Below are 25,848 nucleotides of genomic sequence, written 5' to 3' on the forward strand. Positions count from 1 at the left end.
AATGTGTATTGCGCTGGAAGAGCACTTTGACCATTCATGACTCAGTCTAGTCTCAGTAATTATTCTCGGAATTAAACATGACACAAGTGAGGGTTGCTTGTTGAATGAAGAATCGTTGTAATAAAAAAACTGAAATATTCGCACTGGACGTCATCGAATTAAACTTTTTTAGCAAAACAAAATTATTCCGAGCTAAAATCTGGCACTGAGGGCTTGTATGTTTGCTTTGCATTGCTTTAGTGGGTAAAATACAGCGAAAATTTATTGGAAATTTACTGACCTGGTTTTCCCTTGCACAATTCGTGATAAAGGAAAATACTATCTATCCAACTACCCTCAACTATCAAACAAAACGATTGATTGATATAAACGAGACGAGAAATAAAACTCTGCGCGGAACATAAATTGCCACAAATTACCCTAAATTATAATAGGCTTATAATTTATATAAATAAATTATAATAGGCTTATAATAACAACTCCTGCCATACGTCATCGTGAAGATGTGCGGTGTAAGATGTAGGTTTAAAACTATGACATTTATTTTGGGTCTTCTTAAATGAACAACTGGTATTCGTTTTGCATGGCCGACACCAGAATTCCAAATATTCAGATCGCCCTATTGCCAGGAAACACTCTTGCCAATGCCTAAGATACGTCTTCGAAAAAGTTTATTCTGTCAATCTTTTACACTTCGCAGTTGTGCTGTCTTAAGGCTCAGATTTCAATGGTTTAATCTGATCGTAAATCAAACTTAAGTTATACCTTTTAACCTCTCTGCGCTTTGTTACTTCACTAGTAAAGTCCCTACTCACTAAAAAGTAGTTTATGCAAAAACAATTTTTAACATAATTAACATTTGACTGTATAATGTGTAAAGTCATACTTTTAGTCTATTGGTATCAACATATGTACACATTATTTAAGTACCTCACACTTCGTGCATAAGGCAAAATCCAACATCTCCTAATGGCCGATATGAGTAGCCCAGGCGCGCTATCTTGTTTGAATAAAGCCATTCCTTTTTAATCTCTATTCTTGCTAGTCTTCTGAGAGTTCTGAGGCCTTTGTAATATTCTTTTTTCACGCATGATATTATTAAATTAAGATTTGAATTACCAATAAAAAATAACTTAGACATTTTTTAAGGTAGATTTTGGATAGCCACAAACTTACTAATTCATTTCTTAGCCTCGCGTAACATGACACAATGTGACACCCCACGCAGCATTGAACTGTAATTCAATTCTGCATGCATACGAGTATATAATACTGTTCGTTATTCCGTCCAACAGGCCTGTTCTTTTCCTCCACTTACCTTGCCTGTATAACTTTATTCCTTCTATGGTATATCATTGTCTCATACATTCCATCGCTATCATTATGCTCTGGAGCCGTTTCCCCCAACTTCTTTGGATTTCTTCCAACAGTCCTCTTTCTTCCCCACACCGTGCCGAGTATGTTTTGCTACAAACTAAAATTTTGGATTGGAAATCAAACGGGATTCAATTTTATATATGTCATGGTAGAACACTTGTTTGTGTTTGTTCTGTTCATCTGTTTTTAAGTCTCCCTTTCAATCCCTCGTCCCTCTCCGCGGAGGGAAATTCCTGCTACCTGCAACGTTGGGTCGCATTCCCTGCCTTTTACAGACTCTTTGGGGGTAGAGTGTTTCGTGGTGCATTTTCATGTGGTAGTGATGTTTCAATTTCTTGCTTGTTGTGTCCTGGCTTCCGTGTTGTAGGATGGCTTTCGTGCTGCATCATGGAGTGCAGTTTTTTAGTTGTTTAGCGGTATATGTGTTTGCATGAGTATTGGATGAAGGGATTTTTGCATGAGTGTGTGCGCTGCTGTGGGTGTAATTTTCCGTGTTGTTTTTTTGCATGTAGTATTTTTCCTTTTTACGGTTGGTGACCTAACACCCCCCGCCACACGCCCTTGCGGCGGCTTGCGGGGTATTATGTAGATGTAGATGTAGAACACTTCAAGAATGTGCCGTCATGTTTCTTTGAACTGATGCCAACTTCATTGCACCATAAAAGAATGTTCTTTTCCTTTTATCATGACTCACTTTAGGTGTTAATTTGAAAAAATGATATCAAGCTAAAGAAAAGTCTTATTTTGCGGTTTATAAGACAATGACTATGATAAACAGACAAAGCGGCCATAGTGCGTTTCGGGTAAAATTCAATTGTGGTCATTTTTTTATCAAATAAATTTCATGAAGGCAGATTAAATGATGTCTTTATTTGGGCAAAATTAAGACCGAATGGTCCCTTCATCCTTTTAACCCATCGTCGTGTACATTTATATTAGGCATAGACTTTATAATTGCATGCATAAGTACACATAAATACATCTAGACGCATATATTAACATTATGCACAGATTTTCACATCGAAAAAAAAAATATATGTATACATTCATATATAAGAGCTCATATATCAATCTGAGTTTACTAAAATAAATTTTAAAATTAACTTATAATTTGTTGAGTACTTTTTTATCAACGCTATGTGCTTATAGTTTATGTGATTCTGCATGTTATTCAGAGCAGGTTCAAGCTAAAAATAAACTATAAAATCTGGGCCCATCCTTTTTCAAGGATGCTTGTTTTTCGCGCCAGGCGGTGGCGTGCCACACGCACGCGTCTTGAGGCGTGCGCGCGCATTTTTGCGCATGCTGACATTCAACTAATCCGTCTTCTGATTAGATTGGAACGGGAGATGGGGAGCGAGAGAGTAATCGCGCTTTATCTGCGGATGGATTTCCCATCAGATCTTTTCGGAATGTTCAAAACTGGCGAGGAGGGATGGGTTAGCCAGGGGGTGGGAGAATGGAGAGGGGGGTGGGGAGAGACCTGGTTTCAGGAAAGGAAAGGGGGAGGGGAAATACATATAGGAGGAAGGAGATACACGGGAGCGGGCCGGCAGCCAGGCGGGGTTTTTTTCCTCTCTCTCTCTCTGCGGGTCGGTAGTAGTGGGGCGAAAGGGGTTGTTAGTTGGTAGTGAGTGTGAGGGGGAATTAGGGGACATCGAGAGAAAGGAGATAAAAGCGCGGTGCGGGTGGTAGGGGAGAGGGGGGAGGGGGTGTCTGCCGTGGAAATGGAGGAGGAAATCGTTTTGGGAGAGAGTTCCAGGGGGAGGGGGGTGGAGCGAAAAAGAGAGGGAGGGGAGAGCGAGGTTGGGTTCCTAGGGACCGGATCGATGCCTGTTGGCGTTTCATTCGAAAGATGGGACCTACACACACACACACCCTTACTTCACCCCCTCTCTATCCATGGGGCCGGGCCGGAAGGACGGCAGGGAGTGTGTTCCCCCCCCCGCCCTGCCTTCCTCCTGGCCCGGCCCTACCCGGACCCCGATGTCCAGAGTCGGGGGTGGGCACACGAGTAACGCAGTCGCCCCGCACCCACTCATATCTCTCTTCCCTTCCCTCTCCGTCTACTTTCACCTACGGGTGTGGGATGTTCATTCTTGGAAAATCGATGCAAAATAAATATCGATGTTACCAAGATATATCGATACAATCTTGGTTGTCGTAATTAATATCGGTGAATATAAAAGGTATCAGCCCCATTTACGTATCCTATTGTCAGTCAGCGATATTATTTACAAAAAGTTTTGCAATCACCGATTGTTTCGGGTAACTCTCGTCTAATGAATTAATGTGGGAATGCAAATCCAAAATAACACTCAAATTGTTAACGCAGTCTCATCATTTAATTTATCGCGTCAAATCGAAAACATTATCCATATCGGTTGTATGCGTTCGATGAGTCGCAGGTGGCGTAGGAAAAGGGACTGGCGGTCATTATTACCCTGTTGCATGAATTTCAAATATGATACATGGGGCTTAGTATTATGCGACCCTTACCCTGAAGTTAACTACTGCGGCCGTGTGAATACAAAGGCTTATTCATTTATTAATATAATTGATAACAATAAATAAATTAAAAAAATTAACGGGTTGATTAATGTTGACGTTTCGGTGGTATCGGTGATGATACAAGATAGTTAATCCATTTTTAATACATGGATCATCAAAACAAGTGTATATCGGTTTATTAGATTAAATCGTATCGACCTAGTGCTGAAAATATCGATTTTTTTCGATGTTTGTACATACTAATATCGCTGAGGGCACCTTTCACTCTCTCCACCTTGCGCCTCGGCCCACTTGGAAGAGGAGGAGAGAAATGGGGAAAGGGGTGTGCGTGTGTGTGAGAGGGAGAGAGAAAAGTGTGGGTGGTCGATCCTCCTCATCCATCCCCCTCGCACACCATTCCCTTCACTCCCCTTTTCCTCCACCTCTATGCCTTCCTCGAGGGGGAGAGAGGGAGACCCCTGCGGGTCTGCTCGGTTTTCTCCCTTTTCTCCGTACAGCCCTTCGCCCACCCCGTGAGGAGATGTAACGGACGGGATTGGGGGATGAGGGAGGAATGTGTTGTATTTGGCACACGCGGTGGGCGCGTGGTGCCGACGGAGGAGATGTGGGGTTTCGGGAGGCGGGCGAGAGGGCGGTTGGTGAAGGGGAATGCAGCCTTGTCCCCAGGGTGGGAGAGAAAGGGAATAGGGGTAGGGGATTACGTAGAGGATGGATTGAATAGGTGTGTGGGTGGGAGGGGGGATTTGAGGGACTTCAACGGGTGTGGGCTTGGGTTGGGCATTACTGTAGGTTAGAGGGGGGGATGGACGGAGGGCAGAGGTGACGGGAGGAAGTGGAAGTGAGGAGACCGAAGGGGGGAGGCGGATAGAGTGTGGTACAAGGGCGAGGACGAATAATTAAACGGATCACTTGATACAAAGTTACACAGAGGGTGATAGTTAAGATAGCAGGTCGATGAAATTAGGATTTTCATGTGAAGTTAAACACGTGCATTCGAATTCGTGAACATTTATATCATATGTATTAAATGTGAGTGTATAATATTCCTTATGGGTATATTGATATATTCGTGAATACACTGGCCAAATTGAAGAGTTAGACATTTTTATTAGTATTATGATATATATATATATATATAGTATATATATATAAATATATATATATATATATATATATATAAATATATATATATATATATCTATCTATATATATATGCTTTCGTAGACGTAGCACGGAAGTGCCGAATAGTACAATACACAGTAACACACAATATAGAAACACAAAAAAAGAAGAACACTCACACGTTATTTCTTGATATTTCGACGGAAACAATCCGTCTTCATCTGAAGATATATATATATCTATATACATATACATATACATATATACATATATATATATATATATATATATATATATATATATATATATATATATATATATATATATATATATATATATATATATATATATATAGCTTTCCGCAAATATGTTAAGTTCCATCTTCACCCAAGGTTTTCGATTTTCCAGGTACGCAATCCTCTTGATAAACCGCACGCGGCGTCGGGAAAGGGACTGCCCCTTAATAACCTGTTGTATAAATTTCATACATCGTATCGAGCTTAGTATTAGGCGAATACTTCCCCAACCTATCGAACAAGCCTTTGGGTTGATTACTGTAGGCGTGAAAATTATAATGTTTCTGGATAAATGTATCGTGACAGTTAAAATGCTAAAGAAATACATACCTCAATGCTATTGATAATCCTACTTTCAACTTGATAACTCTTAATACTAGTACATTGATGAATTAACAATTAATTTTGTTTAAAAACCAATAGTTAATTGTAGTTGGAAAGTACGCATGTTTAAACATTTTCAATAGAATTATTTGGTTAATGTTCAAGAAAAGGAGGTGTAAATATTTAGCCCTCGTTATTGCGAAGGCTTACTTGAATCGAGGTGTTAATACATCGCTAAGTACTTGCACTGTCTTCTGTAAACTATAGAGATATTGAGACGAAGATTCTTCCATAGAACTCGTCCACACGCTGAGTATGAACTTAATAAAAAAATGATGAATAGGGAAAAAAATAAAAATAATAAAACAAGGAAGCTATGTTTCACACGCAATAAAAGGCGAAATATAGTAAGCCGTCTCGTCCGAAGAAATATGGGAAATAAAAGTTGTAAGAATGCGGAAAGGACTAAAAGAGTCCAAGGCCCTAGTAAAACTAGCCGAGAACAAAATCTGCGAGGAGGATACAAGAGAGGTAGTCAGACAAAAGAATTGCGAGGGCCGAAGAGTAGAGGAGGTCATAGAGGTGGTTTGGGGGATGAGAGAGAGCGAGGAGGACAGCGAGGGATTTACCAAAAGGGGAAAGGGAGAGGAGGAGGAATGGACCAGGAGGGAAAGAGTGTACCGACGCGAAGTTACTAATAGAAAAAAGGAAGCGTTCTGATGTAGTATTTTTTGTAAGTCTGCTTTATTGTACACACGCGCACACACAAACACCTATATATGTGTGTATATATATAAATAATATATATAAATATATATATATATATATATATATATATATATATATATATATATATATATATGTATATATAGGGGCAGGATTGGGATGTTGGACGGGATAAAGGGAGGAAGAGAGTACTCAGAGGTGAAGAGGATTTTGTATTTTGTTAAGAATCACAAAATATTTATTTGGTCGTTGTATCCATCCAAAGACCGACCTTAACCGGTAGGTTACCTAATAATAATAATAATGTTTATAATCAGAATAACCTACTCGGCGGAAAAGCGGAGAGGATATTTGTGGGGGAAGGGAGGGGGGAGGAGAGGTAAGGGATGTACAGGAAACGGATAAGGGGGTGGGACGGGGTATTTGGGCGAATGTTGGATGGATTCAAGAGGCTTTATTCATACTGGGAAATGAGTGGAGCACCCAGATATGCGCCATCTCGCCGGTTCTCACCTCTGTTCTACTTGCAAATTTGGCAAGGGTTACCAATCCAATGTAATCTACCTTCGTTAGTATTTTATTTTCGGGCGTTTCTAATTGTCGTTCCTAATGGCATTCACTGTTTTGGTCTCGAATTCTGCGAGGGAGAAGAGAGTATTATTCACTTCCTGACGGTTGCAGATTGTTTCGCCATAGCTTCTCTTTGGAGTCAAACCTACCAATTTAACGTTGGACCAAATTTGTTCTTGAGCGCCAGCGTTAAATACGAATGATTTGCATTTACGTGATATTTTAAGTCGTTCATTTGTTTTCCGTACTTCCAGCTGTTCTCAATCTTGTTCTTCCCAAAAAAGTAACCTGTCACTTTTTGTTCGATCATAGCGATTTTTTTACGCAGTTTTGCTCCGCACATTGCATGGTTTCGTAATTACAAACTCACACAGGGTGCGTTCCAAAAGTAATGCAATTGCATTTTCCACCCCGCTCCTATTGATTGCAATAGGATCAAACCACTTGGAGTAGGTGGGAAATACGCCAAACTTTACAATAAATTCAGTATCAGTGGTCTCCAAGCTGTGGTAGCGGCAGGAATTCAGTTATTGCAAACCTCTGCTTGCCGGCCATGTCACGAAAAAAATGGAATCGACGATCGAGCAACGTTACGCGATTACTAAGTTTTGTGCTAAACTGGAAAAATCTCATGAGGAGACCAAAATAGGATTCGTGAGGCTTACGGGGACTCCGATCTGTCCTACTCACAAGTTTCGAGTTGGTTGAAGGCCTTTAAGGAGGACCGGGAAGAGGTTCACGACGAACAACGCTCTGGGCGGCCGTCAACCAGCAAAACTGACAACAATGTGGCTCGTGTTCGACAATTGTTAGACCCTGACCGTCGATTGAGTTTCAAGATGGTTGGTAATGAACTGAACTTGTCGTCTACTTTTGTATTTCGCATTGTAATTGAAGATTTAGCGATGAGGAAAGTGTGCGCCAAGCTCGTGCCCAAGGTGTTAGCCACAACGCGCTAGTAGTCCGCGAGTTCCTGGCAAAACTCTAGGTGCCAACGCTGCCCCACCCAAACTATAGCCCTGACGTCGCCCCAGCAGACTTCTATTTGTTTCCACGGATTAAGGCAGCCCTGATAGGAACCCGTTTTTCGTCGATAGAAATGATCAAATCAGTCTTTACGAAGACCTTGCGAGAGGTCCCCCAAGACACCTTCCAGGTCGCGTACCGGTCATGGCAGAATCGCTGGAAAAATGTGTAGGGGCCCAAGGACAGTACTTTGAAGAACTTTAAGTGTTTGTGCAAATCTGTTTAATAAATTACCTAAAACAATTAAATCCATTAATTTTGGAATGCACCCTGTGACTATCGAGAACATGCACAATTAATGAAGGTCATTTAAAGGAGTGCAACAAAAGCAAAATAACATTTCCCTAATTTTTTTCACTATAAACCCACATCATTTGGATTATAAACCCACAATAAGTGGGAATGAAAAACCACAGAAGTCTGTGGAGTGAGTATGCATGTGAAGAGAGAAATTTAATGGGAAAATTTCAAAGAAGGTCGGATAAGTGGATGCTTGAGCTATTAAGAAGAAAAGGGGACGCTGAAGACTGTAGTGGAGGGTAAAATGTTGAGAAGACCAGGTAGAGTGAGGAAAATAATTGGCGGCTTGGATGGTATACTGAAGGAGAGTGTGCTGAGGTAAGGCAAGGGTTGTTATAACATAAAACATGGGCTTTCAGAACATTTTGTTTCATGCTAGTTAGGACTCAGGTGTTCAGCAACGTGCAGGTCCTTAAAAAACCTATCAAAGGCCGGTGGACGTCTTTTTAAATAATGTCCCCTAAATGTTTTTGGTTAATCTTTATTTATTTAATATTGCATGTTGTATTTATGGATGTATGTGTGCATATGCTCAAATGCATTTGCGTATTAACTAATACATAATCCAATACTAGCATGAATTATATTTCTACATTTTTTCCGGTACCATAACACCACCCGCCACACACTCTTGTAGCGGCTTCGGGGGTATTTTGTATTTTTAGATACGCGAGAAGATGAATTTGGCCTCTTTAAGGTGCATTCATTTGAATTCCCATCGTCCGTAAACGTGGAATGCGATATTTTTAGTGAAATTGCCGTCAGAACCGAATGCTATAAGTAATCATTTTTTTCCTTACTGTGAATAGAGATCACTGAAATAGGAAACATAATTTAAGACACATCAGTTAATGACTACTCTGATTACTGAGTGGTGATCTATCGCCCAGTGTCACACGTATCGTGTCTTGTTTTCTGGGTTGGGGCCATTTCTTGGGTCACCTAAATCACCCGGCGAAGGGATTCCCATCAAAATGGTGTTCGGCGTACCATAACCAATACGACCCTCCACACCTACTCCTCGCCCTCAATACGAACGAAGGATAAAGAAAAACAGTCTCCGATTTTATTTACTCCTGCGTCCTCTCGATCACAGCAATTTCACGCCGTTGCGGGGACGCCGTGCAAGAAGAGGCGGTGGATCTTGAGGGTTTCGCTGAAAGGGAGATGTGACGGGGAGTTGTGCGGGGGGTGAGCCGGGGGAATATGCCGGAGAGGGCTTAAGGCTCCTGCCGTATGGGAAGTGTTATCGACGGAGATGGATATGCGAGTTGTATAGGGGATGTCGTAATGAGGGTCCGCAGGGGAGGGATCTGACCGGCCCAAAGGGCAGGGAGGGTGGCGAAGGAAAATGCACCGCGGGCGATTGCGAAGACAAAGGGAAGGAAGAGGTGCGGGAGAGGTAGAGAGAGAGATAGAGAGGGAGGGGGAAGGATAGCAACGGATCGATAGGCTCCCGATGCTCGAGGAGAGTTCTCCCTTCTTCGCCGCAGTCGAACTTCTTTCGTTCGTCATCAAGTTCCCAACATTCCTATGCCACTGGAGCCTATCACCAACTCTTCTCTTCGTAATGAACTCTTTGCGAAACTGGCCATATTAGAGGTAAAAAGTGCGAATGCTGTCGTGACAACAACAGGAGAAAATTGCTGGAAATAATTTCTCTAGAAGGCATATTTCTTCATCTAACTGATATCCTGGAAACATGAGATGCTTTCGCTTTTCCACAATTTTGCAATTATGGCAACCAGATTATTTTAATTACAATTGTCTCGTGCACAACGTCATATATATATATATATATATATATATATGTACATATATATATATATGTACATATATATATACATATATATATGTATATATATGTATATATATGTATATATATATATATATATATATATATATATATATATATATATATATATATATATATATATATATATATCTGTGTGTGTGTGTATAAACTTTGAATCAACATTTATTTCGATGACGACCGTGCTGTCGAAACGTCAACTAGAAATGCGAGTGTTCTTTCTCTGTGTTTCTGTGCATTCATGTTTTAATCAAAGTTTATAGAAATATATATATATATATATATATATATATATATATATAAACACAAATGTAGATTTTTAAAACGTAGAAACACAAAGAAAGGACATATATCAGCATTCAAAATGGAGCAAATAGAGCAGTCGACAGAGTGAAACACGACGACCCCGGTATGATTCCACAAGTATTGGCATTCAAATTAGAAATAAGCGTAGTAATCAGTTTATTGTGACAAATATGTTAACCATATTAAAAAAAACCGCCTACACTTTTGCTGAATGCGGTATTGACATGGATATTTTTTGAACGAATTTTTGAGCAAATTATTGACCTAGGTAAATAAAGAATGATAAAAGATGGAAAAAAATGTCTTCTTAAAGCATCTTCCATTGTTTAAATATTGAATGATATTCTTCACGATGCCATTAAATGATTTTCTTAAAAAAATTGGTTATCAATTCTTTTCATTCCACGTCATTTGTTTGATTCTTTCATTCATCACCTACATTTTGCGATCATTATTTTCGTAAAGCAAGACAATTTTTATGTTGCAATGCTGCTGGATGGATGGGAAAACAGAGATCGAGTCAACGTGGAAAGCAGTGCTAGTATATTGGAAGAGAATTAACGTGGTCCGCGCAAATATATTCTTTTATGCTCTCCAATTCCGCCATATTGCTATGTTAAAGATGTATTCAGGTTGCCAAAACGTTGTTTACTGCATTTTTCGTCGAAGTCTTGATCGGAACGATTTTCTCTCGAACTATATGATATTACTCTTATTATTTTTTCTCTTATTATTATTTCTCTGCATGATATATTAATGATCCAAGAAGTAATATTAATTATCAAGTAGTAAAATTTCAAATTACAACTTTTTTTTCGAGCAATCGAAATGCGATAGAAATTTTTTGATACCTTGGAAAGGTAATAAATTTGATTCTCCACCCGGGAACATTTGAAAATCTCACAGATAGGTCTCTCTATAAGAATTTAAAAAAATCTAAATTTAAAATTTAAATTTTAAATTTAATTTAAAATAAATTTAATTTAATGGTTTGATAGCTACGCAATGTATTGCATGCATTACGTAGTTAGCAAACCATGCATGACATACATTGATTTTGCATGGTCAAACATGAAACATGCTAATATGGTAGCTTCGTTAAAAATCATTCATTCGTTATTGACCACAATTATTTCAAATGCGAAGGAATTCTGTGGTTCAAAAATACTTATATTTAAACCGTCATATATTCTTCTCTTATGTGTAATGATATCAGCATTTCCGTGTTTTATTTTATAAAATTCTTGATTTGAAGAAGTAAATGGCGGTCTGATTCCAATCCAACATTAGTTAGTACGTTCTTTGGTTTAAAGATAATGCAGTCAGTTCATTATTAGCTGACAAATCATCGTAGTTACAAATAAAGTAGGATAAGAGGTAATTATTTTTAAGATTTAATTTCCGGTGTTTATCCTTTAGCAATCAATTGGTAATGGATTCATAAAATAATGAATGCCAACTTATTCCTAAACAGTCAAATTATCCTTAGCAATGGAAGTTAAGGCTCCACAATAAACGGCCAATTGAATCGTATTTCCTAAAATTATCTTAGAAAACTAGTTGTAATCAGTACTATTAAAACATTTAAAAAAATCATAAAATAAAAACATTTTTATTTTTTATGATGGTAAATATTTTATTTTTATACGCCATTGAAATGGATATTTAGTATATCCGTCGCACACCTAAACGAGAGCTATCTAAAATTCAAGTTTTCTGTAACCGTATTTTCTGAATGCCTCATTTCAATGTTTAATGTCTATCCCTCTGGCTTTCTTATATCTTTATCTTACTAATGATCCACTTGCCCACCCAGGTTGCAAGATGCTGCGGCTTTGGTGATTTCCTCAATGGTCTACTCTTCTGCGCTTCGCTGGAGGACGGGGTCATCAATTATCTCGCTTTGAAGACAAGATTCTGCAACAACAGGAGGCTCTACTTTGCAGATTTACTTCGGGTATGTACTAAATTGTTGCTCTGTAGAAATTATTTTCATCAGTGTTGTTGGTTGTCAAATAAACAATCTTTTTCACACCTGCTTCCCTAATGGTGCTATCTCGTTCATTTCATTGTAGCGCCAAGTTAGTCTGGTATTTTCATCCTACTGATGTTTGTGCCTTTATAATAATTCCAAAATCGCATATACTTAATAATAAGTAATGCACATGTATATTACAACGTAATGCGCATAATAATGCAACAGTTTCACAGTATAAAGACCATTTGTCTTTATCAGAATACAAACCTTGAATCCTCGATATCTGCCGAGATGCGATTCGAAAATGCGCTCTTACGTTTCGCAATTTTAGGGGATTTTAAGGAACAAGATGTCGTATCGTATATAACAGCAATAATAATACTACCTTAAATGCAAATGTCACAGGTATTTGTTCTCGTGCCCCTAAAGCTCCTTTCACTATTTGTTATCAGTCTAAAACCTATCACCTTACTATTGGGAATATCGGAGAAAATCATTATTTTGGTTGGGAATATATTTAAAGAAGACAGAAATTGTTGGCATTTGAGATTCTATGATCTCCAAGGGTCAATTTTTAGAAATAATTTTATTCAATAAGAGATAACCTTGGCACATGGCCTATACATGTGTGTGTGTATATTATATATATATATATATATATATATATATATATATATATATATATATATATATATATATATATATATATATATATATTTATATAATGGGCTGACACAATATAACACAAAAAGAATAGAATAGCAACATTCAAAAGGACACTCACACGGTAAATTGTTCGAGCTTTCGGCCCTCTCAGTGGCCTTCTTCAAGAGAGACTGAAAATATGCTGTTGCTTACGAGAGGGGAAAGAGGTATGGGCGGGGAGGGGAGGTGTGGAAGGAATGCTGGGAGGGAAATTAAAGATGGCGGTTAAGGGTGGGAATTTTGAAAGAACGGAAAGCTAATATGTAGGCGGATTCACGAGTTCTCACCTCTATATTGGTGGCTGAATCAGGTAGGGATTCTAGGATGCTGAGAGCAAAACACTGGTCGAATAAAAAGGTTGTGGGAATTGGCGTGTGAAGGGATAGAAAGAGAAGAGAGTGAGGCAGAATTGCAGGAGTACCGGTGATTATTCATTCGGATGAATAAGGGGGTAATGCATTCGCCTAGGTAAAATGAAGTGCAATGTTTGCATGATAAAAGATAAATAATGTTTTTTGAGAGGCAATTAGCGTGGGAACGAGGTGAGGGGGCAATGAGGGGATGTAGGGAGAGGGGAGTAGGCATAATAAGAGGACAGGTCTTACATCGGGGGCGGTTGCAAGTTGGGGAAATATTGGGAAATTTGTCACGGGGGGGCGCCAAAGGGTTGGTGGATCTCAGGTTTTTGAGATTGGCGGGTCGTCTGTATGTGATAGATGGGCATTGGGGTAGTAAGGATGAGGTCGCGTCATTGTCATGTAAAATTGGAAACATTTCTTTAAGGAGGGTTTTCAGTCTGTGTGATCCGGGGTGGTGCAATATATATATATATTTATATATATACCATAAAAACAGTACCCCGAAGGTCGGTTTAGTAGGTGATGGTAGAGATCACGATACTAAGCCCTATACGGCGTGTGAAATTCACACATCAGGGTAGGGGGGCCGGTTCCTTTCCCTGTGCCGGTTATGGTTCCCCAGGAAGACCTGGTACCCGAAAAATCACTTAAGCTTGGGTGGAGCTACAGGTGCCTTGCCCGGGAATCGAACCCGGGACCCTCCGGTCAGCAGTCCAACGCTCTACCCACTGGACTACCGCGACCCACACACACACACACACACACACACACACACACACACACACACACACACACACACACACACATATATATATATATATATATATATATACTATATATATATACATAAACACACACACATAGTGGGAATAGGAGTACGTGTTATTTTCTTTGCATGTAATCTCGCTTCTCCGTTTTAATTATTATTCACAGATTTGTCGACTATATCTATTTATAGTTGATATATGTATATATATATATATATATATATATATATATATATATATATATGTGTGTGTGTGTGTATATATATGTGTGTATATATGTATGTGTATATATATACTATATATATATATATATATATATATATATATATATATATATATAGCTATTATAGTGCGGAAAACATATTTATTCATGGTTTAATCTCTATGTGGTGAGTCTCTGTCTGTTCTTTAACGATCCTATGGATTCTTATTTAGTATCATGCATGCATCGTACCAAGAAGTCTATATACGAAAGTTTTTTATAAACAGTATTTGCAGTATTCCTCGCCCAATGTTTGATTCCAAACTGAAATATAAAGGTGATATTATTTTAGATGTTGTGAAAAAACTGCTGCTGATCAAAGAAATTAAATGGTTGGAAGTATTATACAATTATTTTTATTACTATATCTTTGCTACGACTTCCATTTTCTGATGTCCCTGTGTGTTATTTATGTCAAAACTGCAGCCAATAGTCAGCAAGAGAGACAGTAAATTTCATGGTATGAAACGTCACGTCTCTGACGTCACACAATAGCCGCACGGCGGTGAATTTTCGGAACTCACCCGATGTTTAGTGTTTTATTTTGTTCCATATCAATGTGGTCACCATAGAAACCTAATGATGGCCGCCTGTTCTTTTTCCTCAATTAGGGAGAATTTCAAACCAATTCGAGCGTGGAACAGAATATAAATATTCAAAAAAACGACGCATTACATAATAAAGTGTGCATGAATGTGATTTCGAAATAAAATGTTATATTTTCATTTCGCCATATTGGAGGGCACAAAAAAATAATTGTCCTCAGTGATCCGAATTACCACGATCAGTCATGCAATTATGCCCATGCAATTTGCACCCATGCAAATATTTTTGTCATGCCGAGGAAAACCGCGTGAACAAGTAATTTTTGGCCAAATTAACCGTTTTAAAATTGGTGAAAAAATTAATGCAATTCCCCAAACCCAGACCTGAGGGATCTGTATTCACATGAGTCACCGCAATTCACCGCAATTCACCGCAAAGGTGCATTAAAAGAACTTTGGTGCTTTGGGTCAGGGAGCATGCACCGTTAAAAGATTAAATAAATATACATACATATATTTATGTATATGTATGTATATATATGTATATGTATGCATGTATATATATATATATATATATATATATATATTATTAGGTAATATACCGGTTAAGGTAGGTTTTAGGATGGACAGAATTACTAATTAAATAATTTGTGGCCCCTAGCAAAACACAAAATCCTACCCTACATCAGGTCCCTCTTCATCTCTGAGTACTTTCTTCCTCCCTTCATCCCGTCCAGCATCCCTATCCTGTTCCTTCCCTTTCCTCGTTTGCCTAACATTCTCCCCTCAATTACAGTCTTCAACATCCCGCTGCCGGTCAATACCCCCTTCAGCCACTTTTCCTGCCTCCATAGGATTGCTCCCAACAAACCCCTCTCTTCGCCCACCATACCAAGTACTACCTCGTTTGTTTTCTTCTCTGTCCATTTCACCTTCTCCATTCTTCTCCACACCCACATTTCAAAAGCCTCCAGTCTACGTCTATCCTCCTGCTTCAATGACCACGTTTCCACGCCGTACATAGCCACGCTCCATATCAAAGTTTTTACGAGTCTTTTCTTAACATCCTTACTCAACGTCCCTCTCATCAACTCCCTCCTCCTTGTGAAAGCCTCTTTGCCTAGCGCAATTCTTCTCCTTACGTCCCTACTACTTTGACCCTGTTGGTCCAAAACACTACCGAGATATGTTAACTGTTCTACCTGCTTTAGTTTTTTCCCTCCTATTTTAATATATATATATATATATATATATATATATATATATATATATATATATATATATATATATATACTATATATATATTTATATTTATATGTATTTATATTACAAATAAATAGATACAAACATGTCTGTGTACATCAAGGCAATAATATTTGCGTTCTTGTGGAGGTTTCAATTTATCATTTTAAGTTTGGGGAATGTCCTTTCTTTTATGTTCTTATGATTGTGTGTCTTGCAAAGGGAAGAAAGGGGGGGGGTGAATCTCTATGCGGTCTGGTCCCTTTCTTATCTTAATCCTGGTGGTCCAATGTGCCGAAGTGTAATGCGGAGGCCATTTTAATTCAGTCGCTGTAGCGAGCGAACACGAAACTCTTCCTGAAAAGTCTCTAAATGTGAAATGGATAAAAAAATATATAATGGAGTGCCTGAGTAAGAATCACGTGCAGCTTCACAACAACTGTGTAACGCAGCGAAATCCATTCCAAAAAAAATTAACTATACTCTTTTGTTTTTATTTCGGTCGAGTTAACGGTAGTCCTTCGTTGCTGTGGGAGGACATCAACGGAGATTTATGTCTGTGATTATTGCGTGCTGTGGACCCGTGCCGCACCTTCACGAGGAAAGAAGCGACTGGCACAATATCTTCTCATACCTCCCAAACTTCCAGTTTCATTTTAGAACCAAGGGGACGGATGCCCCCCGTAAAGGATTCAAGGCATTCCACGTATACAGAGAGTGTGAGAGAGAGAGACAGAGGGAAAATTCGGAATGTATATTCAATTTAGGGCGACCGCCTTTCTGGAAATAAACTTAATAAAAGCTTCTCCCATAAATTTTACCGAATGTGCTGCATGTCCTTTTACTATGAACGTTCAGATTCCATCTGTTGGACCGAGAATCCTAGTCATATCCAGTAGTCAAACAAGTTTATGCTTGCACACGACTGTGGAATGTTATCTCAGCAGAAGGATACAATTTCCATACCAGCATAAACAGATGAAATATACGAGACACAACTGAAAAAAGGTGGCTGAAGAACGGCAACATACTATAAAATAAAATAATGTACAAACTTGAACGAGCATAGATAAGGCATGGATGTTTAAAGTTCCAATGGCTTTCGTTAAGTTATATATTGGTCATCTCCAAAACTGACTAAAGAGACATGACTGCAGGAAACGTCGGAACATTTATGTGAGTAACCTCTTTATGCGTTTTATTATAATTAAGAGAAGTCCACTGAGGAAAGTTAAGTGTTTTTTTGTTGGGTGCAGCACCTAAAGCACTGCTATATCTATAAAACCCCTCTTAACACGACACGGGATAATTAATTCAATAAACCTGCATTGCAATTGGAACTAGTCTTCATTTCTACAAACTTCCTGCCATTTTTCATTCCATCCTACATCCACATTCTTTTCCCTGCCCCTTCCTGGAGTGTCCTATATTCCATCCTCCATATCACAGAATTCAAAATTCCTTTGCCACTCAATATTACTTTCTGAATCCTTTTTTCCTGTCTTATTTGGATTTTTCCCAACAATCATCTCTCTTCCCCCACCATGCATTTCCTCGCTTGTTTTCCTTTCCGACCATTGCGCTTTTTCCGCTTACCTACGCAATCACATCCCATTAACCTCTATTCTACGTCTATAGTCTTTCTTCGTCAACCGGATTTCCGGCTCGGAAATGCTGCACTCCATATTAAAATGTTTAATTTGCCTTTCCTTTTCGTCATTTTTTTGGTATTATTCGTAATTTTTACTAGCCTTCGATATCTCCACCTATGCACCACGCGCCAATTTCAATTCCTCCCCCTTTATTCTTTCGTCTTTCCCTGTTATATATATATCTCTCTCTCTTCTACCTTGGAAGCACTCCAATTTAAATCATTATCTCCGATATTCCTCTTTTCTGTAAATTATTTTTTCTTCACTTCTTGAACTTGCAGTTGTGTTCTTTTACCCAAGGTTTTTGAAGATATTTTTTAAACTTCTGTCACTCATTCTTTATAAATACCCAACAAGAGTTTTAACCTTTGTAATTGTTTGTCACCGTCATATTTTTTATATTTTTATATAAATAATGATTTCTTTTTTATTTCCATACTTTTTTTGATTTTTTAGTGGACCTAGTATTTTCCAAATGATCCAAATTTTTAGTGGTTTTAACTTGTCTACATTATGTTTCCCTGCTTTAATAAATTTGCTTGCATATAGGAATTCTGGCTTCACCATTATTATACTTTCCTATTTTCAAGTTCACATGTCCACTTTTTGTCGTAAATATCCTTAGCTATGACACATGCCGTTTGGATTTTTCTAATCCAATCCGCCATAGCAGTTTTTTCTCAACAATTTTCTTGTTTACTTCTCCAAAATATTTAAATTATTTTAAACCTTTATACATGGCAAATGCCTGTTGATTAAGATTTTTTAGCATATTTTATGAATGTAGTTTTTTATTGTGACATTCTTCACACATTCTATTTTAATACATTCTTCATACCAAAATACACGTACAAAAAAAATTATCCTAAGAGTTTTTACATTTCATACCCCTGCTATTCAAAAACCTTCATAAAGCCGCGAAGGAATTCTGTTGGTTCTGAAGGTATTTTAAGAACCTTCAGACGCTTTTAAAAACCAGAAACCTACTAAGATCTTTTTTCATCGCTATCATTAGTTTTCTGAACATCTGCACGAAAAATATGGTTACTTGCGAGGATATTGGACCTTGTACGCTCATGTGACTGAATGCCGTTATGATTTAATAAACATGTTTTTAATTTTATCAAAATTTTAACTTCCAGATATTTCTTATTAATTAGGTGCAAACTATCAGTTACAAATGATGTATCTTTGTAGTCAATCAATGTAATTTTTTTTGCTCGCTTGTTTTTATTTCTTTATTTTCATTATTCAGTCATTAAAAAAACAATCCTGTAGATTATAGCTGAAATTTCTAAAATTCTTTATTAACAATTTTACCAGTGTCGAAAAATTAATGACAAGTAAAATTTTGAAATCTTTCAGTCTGACAGATAGTGCATGGTGTAGAATATAAAAAAAGGACTCTGTTGAATAAATGATGTTGACTTAATCTCATGGCACCATTTTGTAATTAAAAAGTCACACACTCTTTGAAACGAGAAGACTTCCAGCCTGACGCTGCAGAAGTCATATTTGGGAGGGAGTTCAGATACTGCTCGTAAGGGAATGCGTTCTAATTCTGAAGACGCCTCTGAGCATAAGATATTAAAACTCAAAGGGTGTAATTTTAAGGTTGCCGGAACTTTATGAGAAGGCGCAGATGGCAGAGTGATAAGGAATGTATCCCATGACCCGTATGTGTGAGCCTCGCGTGGCGCGGAGGATTAGGAAGTTGACCTTAAAAGACATCTACGAGGATCACGTAGTGGTGTTGCTCCCATGTTTTATTCGTCACCTTGGAAACGAAAAGCTTTCCTCAATATTCTCCAAAATAGAGAATGTTGTTGACTAAAACTGCAATAGTAATTGTAATTTTACCATTGGAAAATATATTGAACTAATCTACACAATGTGCCAATAATTAACTGCCTTAAAATCATTCCCAAATTATTATACAGTTTTTAGCATAAATTAATACTTTGTAATCTGTGAGGTGGAAATAGCGAATCCTTCAAAGCCTTCAATATATATATATATATATATATATATATATATATGTGTGTGTGTGTGTGTGTGTGTGTGTGTACATATATAATAATTATTATTATTTTTAGGTAATCTACCGGTTAAGGTAAATTTCAGATGGACATAACTACCAAATAAATATTTTGTGACTCCTAACAAAACACAAAATCCATCATCCTACTCCACATTAGGTCCCTCTTCATCTCTGAGTACTTCCCACCTCCCTTCATCCTTCGTCCAACATCCCTATCCTGCTCCTTCCATTTCCTTGTTTGCCTAGCATTCTCCCCTCTATTACACTTTTCAACATCCCACTGCCGGTCAATACTCCCTTCATCCACTTTTCTTGCCTCCATAGGATTTCTCCCAACAAACCCCTCTCTTCGCCCACCATACCAAGTACTTCCTCATTTGTTTTCTTCTCTGTCCATTTCACCTTCTCCATTCTTCTCCACACCCACATTTCAAAAGCCTCCAGTCTACGTCTATCCTCCTGCTTCAATGACCACGTTTCCGCGCCGTACATAGCTACGTTCAATAACAAATTTTTTACCACCCTTTTCTTAATATTCTTACTCGACTTCCCCATCATCAACTCCCTCCTCCTTGTGAAAGCCTCTTTGCCTAGCGCAATTCTTCTCCTTACGTCTCCTACTTTGACCCCGCTGGTCCAAAACACGACCAAGATACGTAAACTGTTCTACCTGCTCTAGCTTTTTCCCCCCAATTTTAATGTTTAGCTTAGCCTTTTTCTTTCTAGAAAATCGCATAACCTTTGTTTTATTAATATTTATTTTCATCCCATACCTGTCGCACTGAATTTCCAATTCCCTCAGCAATGCTTGCAACCCCTTGGCTGACTGAGAAACTAAAGCTTGGTCATCAGCAAACCTAACTGATTTTATGAATTCCCCGCCCACCTTCATTCCTACCTCCAGTTCTTCCCATGCCTCTTTGTTAATTTCCTCTGCTTACAGGTTGAACAGCAACGGTGATAATGGGCAACCCTGCCCATTATATATATTCACTTGGATATAGGTATAAGGAAAAGGGATAACACATAACAAAGACCAACGCAGAAGGGGTGGGGAAGGCAGAATGGAGCACATCACAGGCGCTAAAATATTTCATTTACCCTTACTTCATCCTTGCAACTTTAGATCTGTAAGGCCAATGCTCTTAGCCACTTGAGGAAGCAAGGAAACTTAAATAACGCTGAAACCTGAGTGGGCAACCAACTGCTCTGATTCTTTGGCCATGAGATGGCGTTCGGGAGCTATTTCAACGCACCGAAGGAGAAATGGACGAGGACCGAAGAGAAAAGGGTAATTTGGAAAACAATCATAGATCTTCACGATGGATTGAAGCAGTGCGTTTCGTGACACGCATTGTCGGAAGAAGGAAACGAGCCACATTGGCCAAATACACACAAATTACGTACACACATAACACAAATGCTCGTAGCATATACATGTTTATATAAATGAATGTAATCTTATAAATTTACGTAATTTAATTTTAATTATCGAATTCAAAATTTTGCGCTAAAAAATAGTATAATGCTATTTAGTATTTATAAAACAACTAATTCATACTATGCCATCACTATATCGGGTTAGAAAGTTAAAATGAGAAATACGAAAGACAAAAGAATGAAAAGTAACAAAATTTTTTGCTGTACAAATGTCAATATTCTCAGAAATTTCAAGAATAAACTTTCCTTAGAATATGTATATTGTTGATAATAGACTCATTTAGGTTTGCAGGAACACTGCTCCAATCCCGTTAATTAGGTATGACATTAATTACCGTTAATCCTTTGTGCTCGGATTTTCATCATGAAGTTTGTTTTTTCCCTGTAGTCTATCATGGTTTTCTCTCAATGGAACATTCTACACAAACCTTATTCTTTTTTTCCTTGTATTCAAATACTTTCTTTGGCATTGCAGTCTTAGCATTTAAGACTTCCACTCCATCTTTCTATGTCCATTCAACTCATATCTGGCCGTCTGGTTTTGTACTTTCTCCAACTTTGTCATATTACATTCTACGTGAGGATCCCAAGTAATCGATGCATTTTCCAACATTTTTATATTTATATTAGTACTCTGCAAGCCACCGGTCAAGTCTACGGTGTGTGGCAGGGGGCGAACACACAACAAAAGAATTTTGATCCAAATATGACCCTACCGCGGTCGGATAATGTTTTACTGATCCCTTATTGTACATGGACAAATTGAGATCTTTAATCGATGTGTTCTACACTTGATATCTAATTTTATTGACAAGATCTCTCTTTTCCAACTAGAGTCTTTCTAATTTGCTTTTTCCTTAATGGTTGCTATACTTTCCTTAAGGTTGTTTATTTATCAATTCAAGTGGTATGGAGTTTGGTAGATCAAAGGATTGTAGTGATTAATGTTTATTGTGTATGTCGTAGTTGTCTTGTATGTATGTTTAAACGTACTCTACCCACTTCTAATGAAATTGAGCTACTGCTTTCCCCGTGATCATTCCCTCTTTGAGTGATCTTCCATTGCTCTGGTAGTGGGTGAAACATCTCCCGATTGGAGTCAGTAACCCTCCGCTGATTTCAGTGATAATTTACGTTTCTTCAATAGCTTAGTTGTTCAAGCATCGGCCTGGCTGATCGGAAGTCCGCGGTTCAAGTCCCAGTCTTTGGGATATTCTGCCGGTCTTATATCCTTAATCCTACCACATTCCCTGCTAACCGTATGTTCGTCCGTTGCGTGTATTTCTATACATGTCCCCCTTGTCTAATGCCAAAATGCAATGTAAGTATACAAGGTTTCAATTATGACAAACAGATAGTCCTGCTCATAAGTGAGTGGGTACTATCCACTTAAACCACCAAGACTCGTTATAATAGTGAGTCATCGCTAACGAAGAAAAAATGAAAGAGAACTCTTATACCACAATGTGTCTAGATGCTACACCCCCATAAAGACGTCCTCTGTGTTTTAAGTGATCAGCAGTCAACTTTTACTCCTGACCACTTAACTTTCCAAGACGAACCACGTATTGAACTCCTTAAAGAAAAAATAAAAACCACATAACCATAACGTTAACTAACCAAAACCACAAAAATTTCGCTCCTTCTAACCAACTTTCTTGTTTGCCGGAGTAGTTACATAAGTTTTAACTTTTAGACCTAGATATTGTCTATTGAGACGTGTGTCTTTAAGATGTGTGTCTGTTGAAGAATACATGGGTGGTCTGAAAAGTTTCCGACCTAACAAAGATATAAGACATGTTTTCTGAAAGTTTCGAGGTTGGTCTAAAAAGAAGAAAGTATGCTAACGGCAACCATCTTTGTTTGGCATTAATTTTTCGTCGCACCATTGTGCCGCGGGGATTCGTGGCAGTCCAGTTGGTAGAGTGTTCGGCTTCTGATCCGAGGGTCAGATTTCGATTACGCGTGACGTCCCTGGGTACTGTCACCTTCACTCAAGCTGTGTGATTTTTCGGTTACCGGATCTTCCCTGGGAAATCACTGCTGGCGCAGGGCATAAGTATCTGGATTTCCCTTGTATTGTTAATATTTGAATTTCACATGCAGTTGGGCGTGGGACGAGGTGAGCTCAAACTCTCAGGCCATCCTTTTGGATTGATTACTATGGTTGGCTGTTGCACATGACACCGAATACTTCAGACTTATTGAGCCCATGCGAAAAATAATTTAAGTGTGCAAGCTCTCATGAAAAAGAGTGAACCGGTTTTATGGCAGATGGTTCTCGATTCTCATACTAGGTTTTCTTTTAAATCAAATTACTTTCTTAGGTTCACTATTTTATCAATTCGGAATCTGGAGGGAGAGGGAGGTAGACTGAGTAGTGGGGGAGGAGGTGGATGAGGATAGGATGGAGAGAGAGAGAGAGATGGAAAGGGCCTTGTTCTGCTGTGGATGGATGGTTGGTTACGCCCGGGCGGTAAGAGTGGAGAAGGGCATTGTGGAGGATTGTGGGGGATTCGTGTGGTGGAGGGGTGGGTTTCGAGGGGCGTTGCATGGAGGATGCTGGGACCGGGATAAGGGCGAGGGGGATGAGTGGGGGAGGAGGGGAGCGCTTTAAAGGACCGGGAGCGGGATGTGTGGCGGAGGTGTCCGCATGTGGGACGGAGGCTGGGAGGTTTGCCGGTGGTGATGTGGTGAGAGACGGAGCCACTTTCAAGTGAAGGATATAAGAACGAGAGGGAGGGAAAGGGATATCGAGGCGGTTGGGCGGGAGAGGGGGGAAGGAAGTGAGGGGGATATGTGAGAAAAGGAATGTTGGAGCGTATGGGCGGAGAAACAAAACAGGAAATCAATTAGTGGAAAATGATATATTTTGATAAGGTCACGGGGGAGGGGGAAGGGTTGGAATTTTTGGTGGATTCAGTGAAAAGTTTGCTTGAATATTCAGGGTGCTTCCCTATCAATATTGATCATTGATGTATATCGCGATTCAGTTGGTGCTTATCGTTTAGTAAGTGTGTTGCGAAAATACTCGTCAAAACTTCGATATGAAGCATGGTTTTGTACGACGCTGGAACAAGGACACCGTTGCAAGGAGAAAGGTGTTTAGTGAAGACTTTTGAGCTGTGAGTTTGGGAAAGGATAGGAAAGGTAAAATGTACGGAAAGGAAAATAAATGAAGAGGCGTTAGACATTGTGGGGAATGAGAGAGGATTTTTTGGAGATTTCCAAATGAGGAGTAATATATAATTTTGTTCCTACCCCCATTCCCACATCCTAGTCGTGGTCTGCAGCAAACCATGTAGAAAAGTATACGAAAATTGGACGCAAAGAGCATTTTGAATGACAAAAGAATGTTGAGGAGTACGATATAGAAGGGAGGGTAAAACGATAGGCATGTTGAACGTAATGAAGGGTGGAAGGAAGTATGCAAAATCGAAGCAGAGTTAATTGTAGTGTTAAGTCTCAGGTTGTCTCTTTCTAATCGTGGATAAGAAATGCAGGGTTATTCGGCCTTTTTCAATCCGAAAAACACCTTAAATTGTAGACTAAGAAATAATGAGTGTTTAAGGCAAAGAAATGACATTTTAGATCGTCCTCATTTTCGTTGATCGAAGCAGCATAAAATCATAACGTAAAATATAGTATATATCCGGAGGCGGCGAAGACGGCAACCGTTAGAAGTGAGTTTGACATGTAATTTGGTACTTTGTATGTTACATTAGAGTAATTCTCTTAACAATTCCGCATTGATTTCCACTTTACTACGCCTTCGTGTGTTTTTGATTGACGTCCTCATTTATTGTGTCGATATTTATGAAGGAAGTTGGAGTAAGCCGGAGCGAATATAAGACGAATTGAATGTCTGCTGGACCAGTGCGAATGGGAGATGTGACATTGAGGGCCAATAGAGGGAAGATGAGCCGTGAAGAAAGAAAAATATCCGAAAATTAGGATGCAAGTGTTTCTGGAACGATTTATTCGAAAATGAGATTCTCCTATTCTAATTTAACCGGTCACAGCAGATATCGACCTAATGATGACAGCCGTTATAAAGTTAAAATATTCGTCTTCCATCAGGCGTCTGGACCCTCATTTTGCGAAGAACAAACTATCAGTTCCAGTTATCAATCCGAAGATTCGATTTCTTAGCCTCTTCCTTCTCCAGTGAAGTCCACTCCGGTCATCCACTCATCCACTTCCGTTTGAATATCTCATTATCTTCTTGGCGCATTTCATTATCAGTCTCACTCTGTTGTTCCTTTCGTGTTATTATCTCGTTTCTGACTTGAGGAAGATGTTTCGCCTACATCACTTTCAGGCATTTATTCTTTTCTTTTCAGTGTTTTCAAACGGCATTGTGTATTCTCTTCTGCTTGTAGGACTTATGCTCCAGTTTTCGCTTCCGTGGTTCGCTCTGGTCGTGTTGACTTTCACCGTTACGAGTATATGGTGTAGCGAATATCCATTGCCTCCATCTTTCGTA

General features: G+C 38.8%; 1 long non-coding RNA gene across 1 annotated transcript in view; it reads left to right on the forward strand.

The window, feature by feature from the left end:
* Window positions 1–12,311, forward strand: part of LOC139687886 (uncharacterized) — a 199,734-nt gene extending 187,423 nt beyond the window's left edge. Inside the window, exon 3 of the long non-coding RNA XR_011700679.1 lies at window positions 12,188–12,311. This is a non-coding gene — a long non-coding RNA (uncharacterized lncRNA). The remainder of the gene's footprint in view (window positions 1–12,187) is intronic.
* Window positions 12,312–25,848: the final 13,537 nt, after the last annotated feature.

The sequence above is a fragment of the Hetaerina americana genome, unplaced genomic scaffold, assembly GCF_022747635.1.
Source record: "Hetaerina americana unplaced genomic scaffold, ioHetAmer1.1.p SCAF_2, whole genome shotgun sequence".
NCBI lineage: Eukaryota > Metazoa > Arthropoda > Insecta > Odonata > Calopterygidae > Hetaerina > Hetaerina americana.